The sequence below is a fragment of the Glossina fuscipes genome, unplaced genomic scaffold (genome assembly GCF_014805625.2).
Source record: "Glossina fuscipes isolate IAEA_lab_2018 unplaced genomic scaffold, Yale_Gfus_2 60684, whole genome shotgun sequence".
NCBI classification, from domain to species: Eukaryota; Metazoa; Arthropoda; class Insecta; order Diptera; family Glossinidae; genus Glossina; species Glossina fuscipes.
Window position 1 is genome coordinate 71,876 of NW_024003007.1, and position 10,708 is coordinate 82,583.

The following is a 10,708-nucleotide window of genomic DNA, read 5'->3' on the forward strand; positions in this document are numbered from 1 at the left end:
AGCGATTTGGAGGCAGAGTTGGCACACTACCCTCACAATGTTCTTTAACAATGTAAGCCAACGGGTAGTTGCCAGTATGCCTTCATATGATGTGTAATTTTATGACCCCTTTTTCCTATTGCCTATTGCTTGTATGAGTATTTTTATTTTTGTTTGTTAATCGAGGTACCTAATCGTATGATTTGTCTTTCTTCATATGCTGTGAGTCATATCAACATGCATAAGCTCCTTTCTATTCTGTAATGTATGTTTGTTTGCCTATTCTTCTGTCTATTGTTACTGCTATTCGGTGTGATTCTGTAAAACGCTAACTTAGGTACGAAGTCGTATGATTTGGTGACCGTTAGGTATGTGAACTCATTAGTTCTATATTAACCTTCGCAAACCTAGGGACCCGAAAACGCCTTGCCGATGAGCATAGGAAACGCTACCGCATATCTACTTAGTATTAATTGATTTATGTGGCAAGTAGTAAGGGAGCAGAACGTTCCCTTGCAATACAATAAAATAATCATTATGACGTTAAGTTGTGAATACAATCTCGTCTTAGTAATCTAAAAATTGAATCCTCTCGAACGATTGTTTATGTTATATACATATATTGATTGTAGTTCCGAACGTATATATAATGTCATTGTTTGCAGCGATTTTATTTCGCCTCGATTTATCAGGCTATAATTTCTTCTAAATTCGAACTGTGGCGGATCCATTTTATTGATTATCCATGTGTCTATATCATCTTGATATGCTTCTTGCATTCGTGATTCTTCTTCTGGAGTATCTTTTAATTTTACGACAGGATTCATCGACTTCAAAACACTCATTAAGGAACTAGAGAATCCAAACCAATAGTAATAATTATAATTTTTTAAATCCTGAAATGTTAAAAAAACCCTGTCAGTGAAACACTAATTCAACCGTGTGACGTCATAATTGCTTACAGCAAAAGATAAATTAAAAAATCCAGCTAAACGACTAGGATCCTTTAATATTATATCAGTGCGAAACTTCTCAACTAGCTTTGAACCTTCTTGTTGGAGTAGTGAAATTTTATCTGTTGTCTTGAACTTTTCTAAAGTGTTGTAAATTGTACTGTAAGCTTTAAAGCAAAATTTCGGGTATTTAAAATTACTGTAAATATTTCCGTTAAATCAGCATACATAATTATTTTCATTAAATCAAACCAGCATTTAACTTTAATTCACCTGTTAAAAGCTGTACAATCCACTTGCAACTTGCAGGATTTCGCCTCTCGAGGCGAATAGGACCCGCAAATAGATTTAGATTCGTCATTTAAACGATCGAAATCTGTCTTAATTTCGGTTAATTTATGCCAAAATAAGGGGCCGACGAAACATTATAACGCAGCAAATTACAGTATAGACCCTCCAGTTTCCATTATTTTCAATGTCACCAATATTTCCGGTTTTCTTATTCACGCCATATCCGTATTTTTAGCTCCATTTTTCCACGTCTAATCCAGTTAAAAACAGAAAAATAGTAAGACACAATAATTCATTTTATAAGCATTGTGCGGAATAGTTTTCTGCATTTAACCGTTACTTTTCATTTCTCTGCACACAATCTGCATACAATAACAATAATTTATATGTTTTCTGCTCTTAATAAAATAATATGGCGGCACACATATTTGTAGTTGTAATGCTGCCAATATGAATGCGGGTGTACAATAAATATAAATTATTGTTTTTCTGCACTGCTTGGAACGCCTTGCTTATAATCATTGGTCTGTTTACGATATGAGGAAAAAAGGTAAAGTCCTGTGAAATCTCAGAGCAATCTAGGTGAAAATAGAAAACGACAAAGTAGAACATTCCATAGAAAATGTTATGATTCAATCGATTCCTTTTTCTAATAAAGTTGAGTCCAATGATGAATTGAACGAATCTTCTATTTTGTCATAATGTTTGCAACACCAAAAAAGAAGCTCCGTAGATGCTACAATTTCTGAATCGGTTAAGTCATGTCGGTCGGTTTTTATGTCTGCGTGATATGCGTTATTGAAATATAGCTTCATTTTTTAATTAATAAACAATTTGTGGGTTTTTGCTCATTACCCATAAATTATATAAGAAATTAACACACAATGATGTAGAACAAAAGTAAAGTTTACAAATTATTATTAAATGAACTGCACAACAACAACAAGCTAGTGTCAACACAAACATAAGCAACTAATCCAATTACGGTTTACAACGGTAAGAAAAGAAAAGAAGGTATAATATAAAAAAAAATTTCAAACGGGAGAAATACTATAAAATTTTTAATAAAAGCCTTCCTTCTACTACACTTACTTCTTACACTTACCGCAATCGCACGGTACGACTTTGGGTCCTCACAGATCCTCCGTTCTTCGGGGGAAAGAGAAGTAGCTGATGATACGCCTCTCCGGTATTGGCCGGTCGGTGACGGCTTCGTTGTGGCGCTGTTGTTTGCTGCTGCAGTCGCGTTTTCTGCTGCTGATGATGATTGTTGGTTCCGTAGGTGACTGCAGAGCGTGTTGCCTGGGCAGAGCAAGGTGCTATCGTGATGTGATAATGCAGAACCTGTTGCCTGAGCAGAGCAGGGTGGTATCGTTGAGTGATAATGCAGAGCCTGTTGCCTGAGCAGAGCAAGATGCTATCGTGATGCGATGTGTTGTGGTTATTATTGATGTAATTGTCGATGCTGTTGCTGTGCTTCTATTGATGTAGTCTTTGTACTGCCCGGTTGCCGTTTGTTGCAAACGTTGTTCATATAAATATGGGCGATGCTGTTGTGATGCCATTGATGTGATCGTCGTGACGGGCTTGACGTCTTGTACGTGGACGCGTTTCAGCGCCCGTGTAGTGGTGTCCTCGACTGGGATGATGTTTGGGGATTCGAACCGCACCACTGGTGGAAGGGCTGGTGGAGGATGAACATCAAATCTCCGACTCGGGCTGCCAACGGCGGCGACGGGGGTTGAAGTATCTTTGTTGTTCGGATGACGAAAGCTCGAGATTGCGATTGCTTCTTTTAGGGTCTGGGCTTGCTGCCGCGGTGACTGGGGCTGGGCCGGTCCGCCTACACGCCCTTGGTCGTAGAAAGAACGCGGCTGTCTGGGTTGGCGCCCTTTAATAATGTATGCCGGGGAGTAGCCGGTGGAACCTTAAATCGGTGTGTTCTTGGCTAGGGCGATTTCCGACAGACATTGGTCCCATGCGGAGTGCTCGTGTTGGCAGAATTGTGCGATCGTCGTCTTGACCGTTCGATTGACCCTCTCGGTGGGGTTTTCCCGGGGGTGTATGGTGCAAAGTGCTGGTGATTGACTCCGATTCGTTGGAGGTACCTCCGGAAGTGTTTACTGGTGAATTTCACCCCGTTATCGGTGACAATTTCTCACGGTGTACAGAACTTCCTGAGGATGCGCTCTTGGAAGGCATCTATCAGCGTTACTGCGGTGGCTCGTTTGAGTAGGACTAATTCCACCCATTTGGAGAACTGGTCCACAAATACCAGGAGCATCGTGTGCACTGCTTTCGTATGTGGTAGTGGCCTCGCGAAGTCTGCACAGACTACCGACCACGGCTCTATCGGCAAGACCGTCAAAATTACTTTAGCCGGCTTCTGCTGGACTGGTTTGGATTGTTGGCAGCTCCGGAAATTCCGTACATAATGGGCGATGCCTTGGTACATCCCCGGACAGTAACATCGTGTCGTTCTGCGTATACCGAGATTTCCCGCTGTGGGTTCGTCGTGGTTCTCTCGCAGGATCTTGGTCCTCGCGGGTGTTGGTAAGCATAATTTCCATGCTGCTTTTCCCTCGTCCATGCTGCTCCGCGGAAAATGGCGATATGATCGTCCGTGATGATGAAATCCGGGAACTTCTGGGGTTCTGCCTGGATCTCCTGTAGTTTCTTGGCTATCCACTGGCATGCTGTCCTTCGGGGAGTATCGTGGTGACTGTGGTTTTCACCATTCCATATCCACTAGAATAAATTCGGGGTAATAATAGGCCTCACCACATACCAGAATGGCTCATACGGTTCATACGGCCATACACGGAAAACCATCTGCGCACCTCGGGGTAAGAAAGGCCCCCTTATTAGGGAATTGTCTATACCCCCGGGGGGTGATCACTCAGCTTAATTGAACGCCTATGGTTGTAGGCAACCCATCTGATTAAGGCATCAAACCAGGCGCAGACGTTAAACCCACAGAGCGATCTGCACTTTCGATGAATTATTCAAGAGTGCAAATATTAATTATCTGTATAGGTGAGTATTTCAATTGAAACGTTCAATTTTCAAATCAATCACTTTTGTGAAACATTTTGTTCCACGTTTACAATGTGTTCTCACATCACATTCGATTGCCTAGTAATAAAAATTGATATTTTGGACAAATTTAATACTCTGCTAGGCATTAAAAAATCTGTGACCTATCAAATTTGTCGTTCGCTTGAGACAATAGTTCAGGTGAAATCCTCACCTTCTCGCCTCATGGTGAAGATTGTGGTCTACTATGTTTGTTAGAGGCAAGTATTATGTTAGGTGCTTGCGTTGTGGTGTTCAATAAACTAAAAGGAATATTTCCAGGATATTTCTATTTTGATGTCTTAAAGTTTTGACATTCATGCAAATTTGGTTTGGCGAATAAAGTCGCGGAGTATCTGGTCGTGTATTTAGAACACAAAATTAAAGTTGTCTTGATTGTTGAATCAAAATGTAAAAAATGAATTGATGTTCTTATGTAGTACCCTAACTTTAATATGGTTCTGTTGATGTTAAGTGTAAGAAAAGGCTTATGCTAGTAAAATAAAAATTTTTTATGTTAGTAAAATGAGAATAACTTATGCTAGAGTCATAGTAAATGCTTAGAATAAACAAATAGCACGTGAGGGTAAATAATGAATTATGGTAGAGCAATAATATTACAGATGGAAAATATACGAATTGACCGAAAACTCCATTTCGTTTCAACTATGCGCTTTCATTCGATTCTAGCAAAGCATCGAAGCAAGAGTTTTTAATCGCATATTGTGACTGGCGATGAAAATTGAACTTACTACGACAACCTCAGGGGCAAAAACTCATAGGTTTCTTCAGGAGAGTCTCCACATCCACACCGAAGCGACATATTCATGGCCATCGCAAGGTGCTCCTAAAACCGATTGGAACTTGACTGCAGATAGCTATTGCCGTCAATTAAACTAATTGAATGATGAATTGTTACAAAAAAGACCAACAATAGCGCCTACAACACAAATTGACTGAGAACGCCATTTTGACCACTTGTTGCAATTCCTGTCAAACATAAAGTGTTGTAGCTCGAATGGGAAGTTGCGCTACACACAACGTATTCACCAGAAATGGCGCCTTCTGATTGCCAATCGGTCAGATCGATGCAGGATGGCTTGACTGGCACGCAGCTACTCAAATTTGGAGAAGTGCCAAAATGGGTCCATGTTGCCAGAAGGTTGGTAAAAGTTGTAGAAATAAAGGAAAATATTTTCATTAATAAATGTTAATATATAAATGACTTTTCTTGTGAAAAAATGACCGAAATTAACGCAAGCATCCAAAATTTGATTTTCAAAACTATAATAGCAATTAAATCGGTGTTATTGAAAATAAATTAAAATTTTGAAAATTGTTACATTTAGCAAGGCAACCGTAATGTATGCACCTTGCAAATTTGCTTCTATCATGGAAAATTATTTTATTCCCAAATTTAGATTTTTCAAAAGACTAAAAAATTTAAAGTTTCGGATAGAAACAATAAACCGTCAACACACTTTGTCCTTTACAGAATTTGAATTATGGGACTTCAGCAGGTAAATTTATGGTTGAACCATCACATCTTGGATAGTGGACTAACAGCATAAATATTGTTCTTGAGAGCGTTAAAGTCTGGTCTTTATTATCAATTCGATACCATGGTCCAACATTTTTTTTGCCAAACATTGCATAAAGATTTGAATTTATGACATTTTGAATGATGTAAGCTTTTACGGTAAAGGACTTCTTACGACGGAATAAATTTAGCTTCACCACCAAAATTAAAAAAATTCTCAGCGAATATTTTTCTAATTTATATATTAGGGAATACAAAGAAGCGCAATATATAATACGTAATACATGAAGTATTGTGGATATCTAAGATTCGACTTAGCAGCGTATACCGCAAACTGATATACATAAAGATATTAGTTTATTCCTCCTTAGTCCTCATTTCGCCTTAGAATCATCCTTTTTATGTCTATTGGCTCACAAATTTTAAGCCAAGAATTTACTAACGGCAAGCTATTTTTATTCTCTATTTAAGAGATGTGCCATGAAAGGTCGGTCAACTTTAAAGTTATATATATTTTTAAGGAAGCAAGTGTTATGTTAAACAGAATATTTGTTGCACTCTATATAAGAATTAAAATTTAGGGAATGAATGACCATAAGAGACAGTAAAAAATGTCCAAAAAGCAGCGAGTCAACATGTAAAAAAAATAAATTAGATAGTATACAGAAATATAGATTAACAAAGAAAAGAGGGTCCTTGCAGGTTTTCTTTCAAGGAAGCAAGGAAAACAACAAATCAAAACATTCGAGATTGAAGGTAGTGAACAAGAAAAAAAAGGGTAATTGGAAAAAGCTTAATTAAAATCAAATTGAATATCTCTTTGAAAGAATTGAAAATTGGTTATATCTCTAAATATACTGACAAAATTTTCCAAGTCTACAAATCAATGTGGTTTTTAAAAACTGTTTCAAACTTATATACTAAAAAGGTAAAATAAATGGTTAAAAATTTTAATAAAGAAAGTTGATCATAACTATACACAAGATATGTTATAGTAAGATAAGTTATAGTAATTATATTTGTAATAAATAAAGAACAACTGATAAGTAAGAATAGAAGTAATAAAAAAAAAAAACAACAAAACCAGTTTAACAAATCATTTCAAGAGCAAGAATTGTTACATATTTACATGCTTATATATATATAAAAAGGAGAGAAGGCAAGAAATATTCAAAACAAGAAAAAAAAACATATTCTGATGAAACCTGATACATTAACGTGTTTTTGCCTAAGGACGAATGCTATTAAAAAGGGTTTGAATAACGGTCTTTCGACCGTTCCTATAAGCCATCCTCCTACAACGTCCCATTTCGATAATTCGTTATATGGGAAAATAGTTCTAAATCAGTGCGAAAACTTTCAACCTGATGAGGCAATTTTTGAATCATTCTTAATTTAAGCTTTTCTACTAAAACTGAATCTTTATACGGTAAGAAGACCCAACTTTCTGCGCTTCTTGATGAAAATTCTTTCTTAATAAAAAAGTGACACAAAAGTTAATGGTCCACTAACATTATCGAATTTGGGCCACGTAGGTCTGTGTTTTGGAACCGAGCCCATATAAAGGTTCTAAGGAAAAATGAGAAAAGACCAAAAGGCCTAGTTTTAAATATTTTATGATAAAACTGGTGATGGCATAACATAGTACATCAACCATAGGGAATTTGCATACCATATATTAATTTTTTTGATCGTTCTATAGGCTTTCAAAAAAATTACGCATTCACGTAACAATAATATATAATGTTCTATGCATTGTTAAGTAAATGGGTGAATAAGTGTGTTAGGAAAATTAGCCTAGGGTATAAAAAAGTCGTTCTTGCCTGACTATAGCATTTCTACCTCTTTATTTCAATATTTTTCACAAAAATTTATTCTGTGTAGGTGTGCGTATATGTTCTTATGTTAGGAGTTGCTATTACTTTCTTAATTTGTAGTTAAGTTTCCATTTTATTGATTGGAACGCTTCGCAATCAACACCAATTGCTAATGAAAACAACTTGACTTATTCGTAAACAACTCTATACTTTTAAGTTTTATTTTTATTATTTGTATGGTTGGCTGCATTTTTGTAAGCAAACGTGTACATAATTTTCACAAAACTTTTAACTTATTACGTTCAATCTGCGGTTTGCCTTATCAACCGGAGAAAATAATGCTTTCAATTTTTCCGTTTATGCATTTAATGCCTGTATAGGAGAGATATTTATTTTATATTCTTTTTTTTTAATATTTGTGCGTACCTTCGCTTTAGATAATAGTACTTAAAGTCAAATTCTTAGTCTTAAATCGCCGGTTAGTTCAGAAAATTTCAACTCATTATCTGGAACTCATCTTTAAATTGTAACTTTGTGTACGTAGTAAAATTGCCAAACAAATTATCTCAATAAGAGAAAGAGTAAACAAATTTGCCGCCAACTGAAAGTAAGCGTCTATGATTCTCAATAATTTGTATAAAAATTCCACACATCTGAGAATAAGCGACCACAAAAAAAAAAAAAAAAATTATTTAGGGCAAAAAGTAGAAGGAGTGGTATTGGGAGAAAATACAAAAGACCTTAAGCAAAATTGGCCCCAAAAAGGCTATTATATAATGGAAAAAGGTAGGTTATTGTTTTATATGACCAAAGTGATCAATAAATTAGTGGCAAGCAAACGAAATACAAAAAATTTCTATAGTTTTTGTAAATGTGTTAACTGTATTGGTGACAAATTAGATGAATCAGTAATTGAAATCTCTCACGAAGAAAAGGATGACGAAGTGGTAGAAGCTGATATAAGCGCAGATGATATATCCTGTCAAAAAAACGCTGCTCCGCAAACAACGTCTCAAATTCTTAAGGATATAAAAGCTGAAAGCATTATGAGCCTATCCTTCGAAACCGGTAAAGAATATTATTACGATTCAAACATTGACCTTGATTGATTGATCCCCAATCCAATGACACCCCGAGGTAACAGTTTGCTTATATTACATTAAAGGAGCTTATTTTTGTCAAGTTAATAGGAGAAGAGAATTTATTCGGAAATCAAAAATGAAATGGAGCTAATCCTCTTTTCAGTAATAAAGCAGATGAAATTATAATTTCATTTAAATTATAATTTTAAAAAATAAAAGAATAGAAAAAGCTAAGGCTTGAGTTAAAAAATATTTTAAGGAATCTTCAGTAGAAAGTAACGCAGAGAAACGTGTATGAAGGCGTATCAAGGCAGCATGTATTCTATATAGTGTCACAAGTGTGAGAAGTCCCTAGATAGTAGTCCCTCGGCATAAGATTACGGCAGCGATATTTTAAAGGGCCCAACCTCGCGTAGTCACTCGTAATAAAATTTAAATACGCTGATACTCCGTTTTGGTTCATTCGGTTTTTTAATATAAATATATTGCAAAGTGTTATCTATGGATGTATCCGCAGCTTCTCAACTTAAAAATATCGATTTTCATGGCGCCGCGATTCGCAACGGAACTAATTCACATTGACATTGCTAGCCCCAAGTCTGGTTAAGGGGTCTTTCCTTCTTTGCATTGCAAGAATCGAACGACAAACCGGCGTGTCGGCTCATGAAAGGTTCTGCTTTTTGTTATTTGCAGTAGATACGCTAGTCGAATCAATCGAAACAGAAGCGGTATTTGCCGATGATTTGATGTATGGCGTTACCGTTTTCGATTATTGAGTTGCTTTTGGCATATGTATACACAAAAGACACGAAAAACGCTCTTCCGTATGTGTAACATCAGGCGTAAGCAAAATAGCCCTTGCTTTGCGCTAGTATTTTTTTTTCAGAGTTAGTATAGGTTGTCTCGAGTTGTGTTTTTACAAGAAACACGCTGCATATTGAAAATAAAACAAAATTCCATAATAAATTTGTTGTTGGGGCGAAACAAAAAATTTAAAATTTGTAAAAGATAACTAAATTTATTCTTTCTTCTTTTTTTGCTTTGTATTCCAATTGCCTAATTAACTCTTAACTCTCTAATGCTTGTAATCAATTGAATATCATCAATGTTTCCGTACGTGTTCATACACCGGCACTGTCATTGACAAAGCGCAAACGATCAGCAAATAAAATCTAATCAACTCAGCTGAAAGACACATATTGTTCATTGCAACTACTCTTAACTTGATCCAAGATATCAGTGATATATAAAAAAAAAAAGAGTTTGCTCAACATTTCAGCACAACCAGCAGCAGCAATGATCGACGTAACACCAGGCAATTTAATAGTTTAAATTATTGCAAGACATTGAAAACAACTGCTTTTGTGCCTTTTCAGTTATTTAAAATACATTTAACAAATACAATCCTTCGGCAAGTATCCCCTAATTTCATATTATAATTGCCATTACTGTCGTTAGTTACTTAATGAGTCGATAAATAATGCAATTGCCACAAGTTAAAAGATTAGTTCTGTGGAGGGATTCCAAGGACAGGTATAACCTTCGTAAATTTACACTAATGTTGGAATTAATACTAGTGTTGCTTTCGCTTGGTTTTTTTTAGGAACGCGATATAATAATAATTTCCACAGTGAGATCAGATAAGGAGCATATACCTAACGATGTAAGAATTCGCCCTGAATGTATGTAATCTGTCCACGATAGTCTAACGTTATGTTCCCTCCCTCAGGTCAATGAAGTTCGTATTATTTTCCCTCAAGAGAAAGATACAAAATTTTAAAGGTTAAACAAATATATTCAATAAAATCGTCAAAGGCCTTCGGCTAAATATTACTTGAGAGGCTGTTACCGAGCGACATACGGTCACAAACGTAGGAATTACGAGCAGAAGACGGGACATTCGGCATAAAAGCCCAAGGTCCTCCATAAGCGTTCTATTGCGCTTCAATGCAAGTTTATAAAAGTGTTAAG

The 10,708-nt window shown here is 36.2% G+C and overlaps 1 long non-coding RNA gene across 1 annotated transcript; it reads left to right on the forward strand.

Annotated features, from left to right (window-relative positions):
- Positions 1-10,116: 10,116 nt before the first annotated feature.
- LOC119643400 lies at positions 10,117-10,681 on the forward strand. The gene is made up of 3 exons (XR_005248273.1): positions 10,117-10,270; positions 10,341-10,400; positions 10,467-10,681. It is a non-coding gene; the product is annotated as an uncharacterized LOC119643400 (long non-coding RNA).
- Positions 10,682-10,708: the final 27 nt, after the last annotated feature.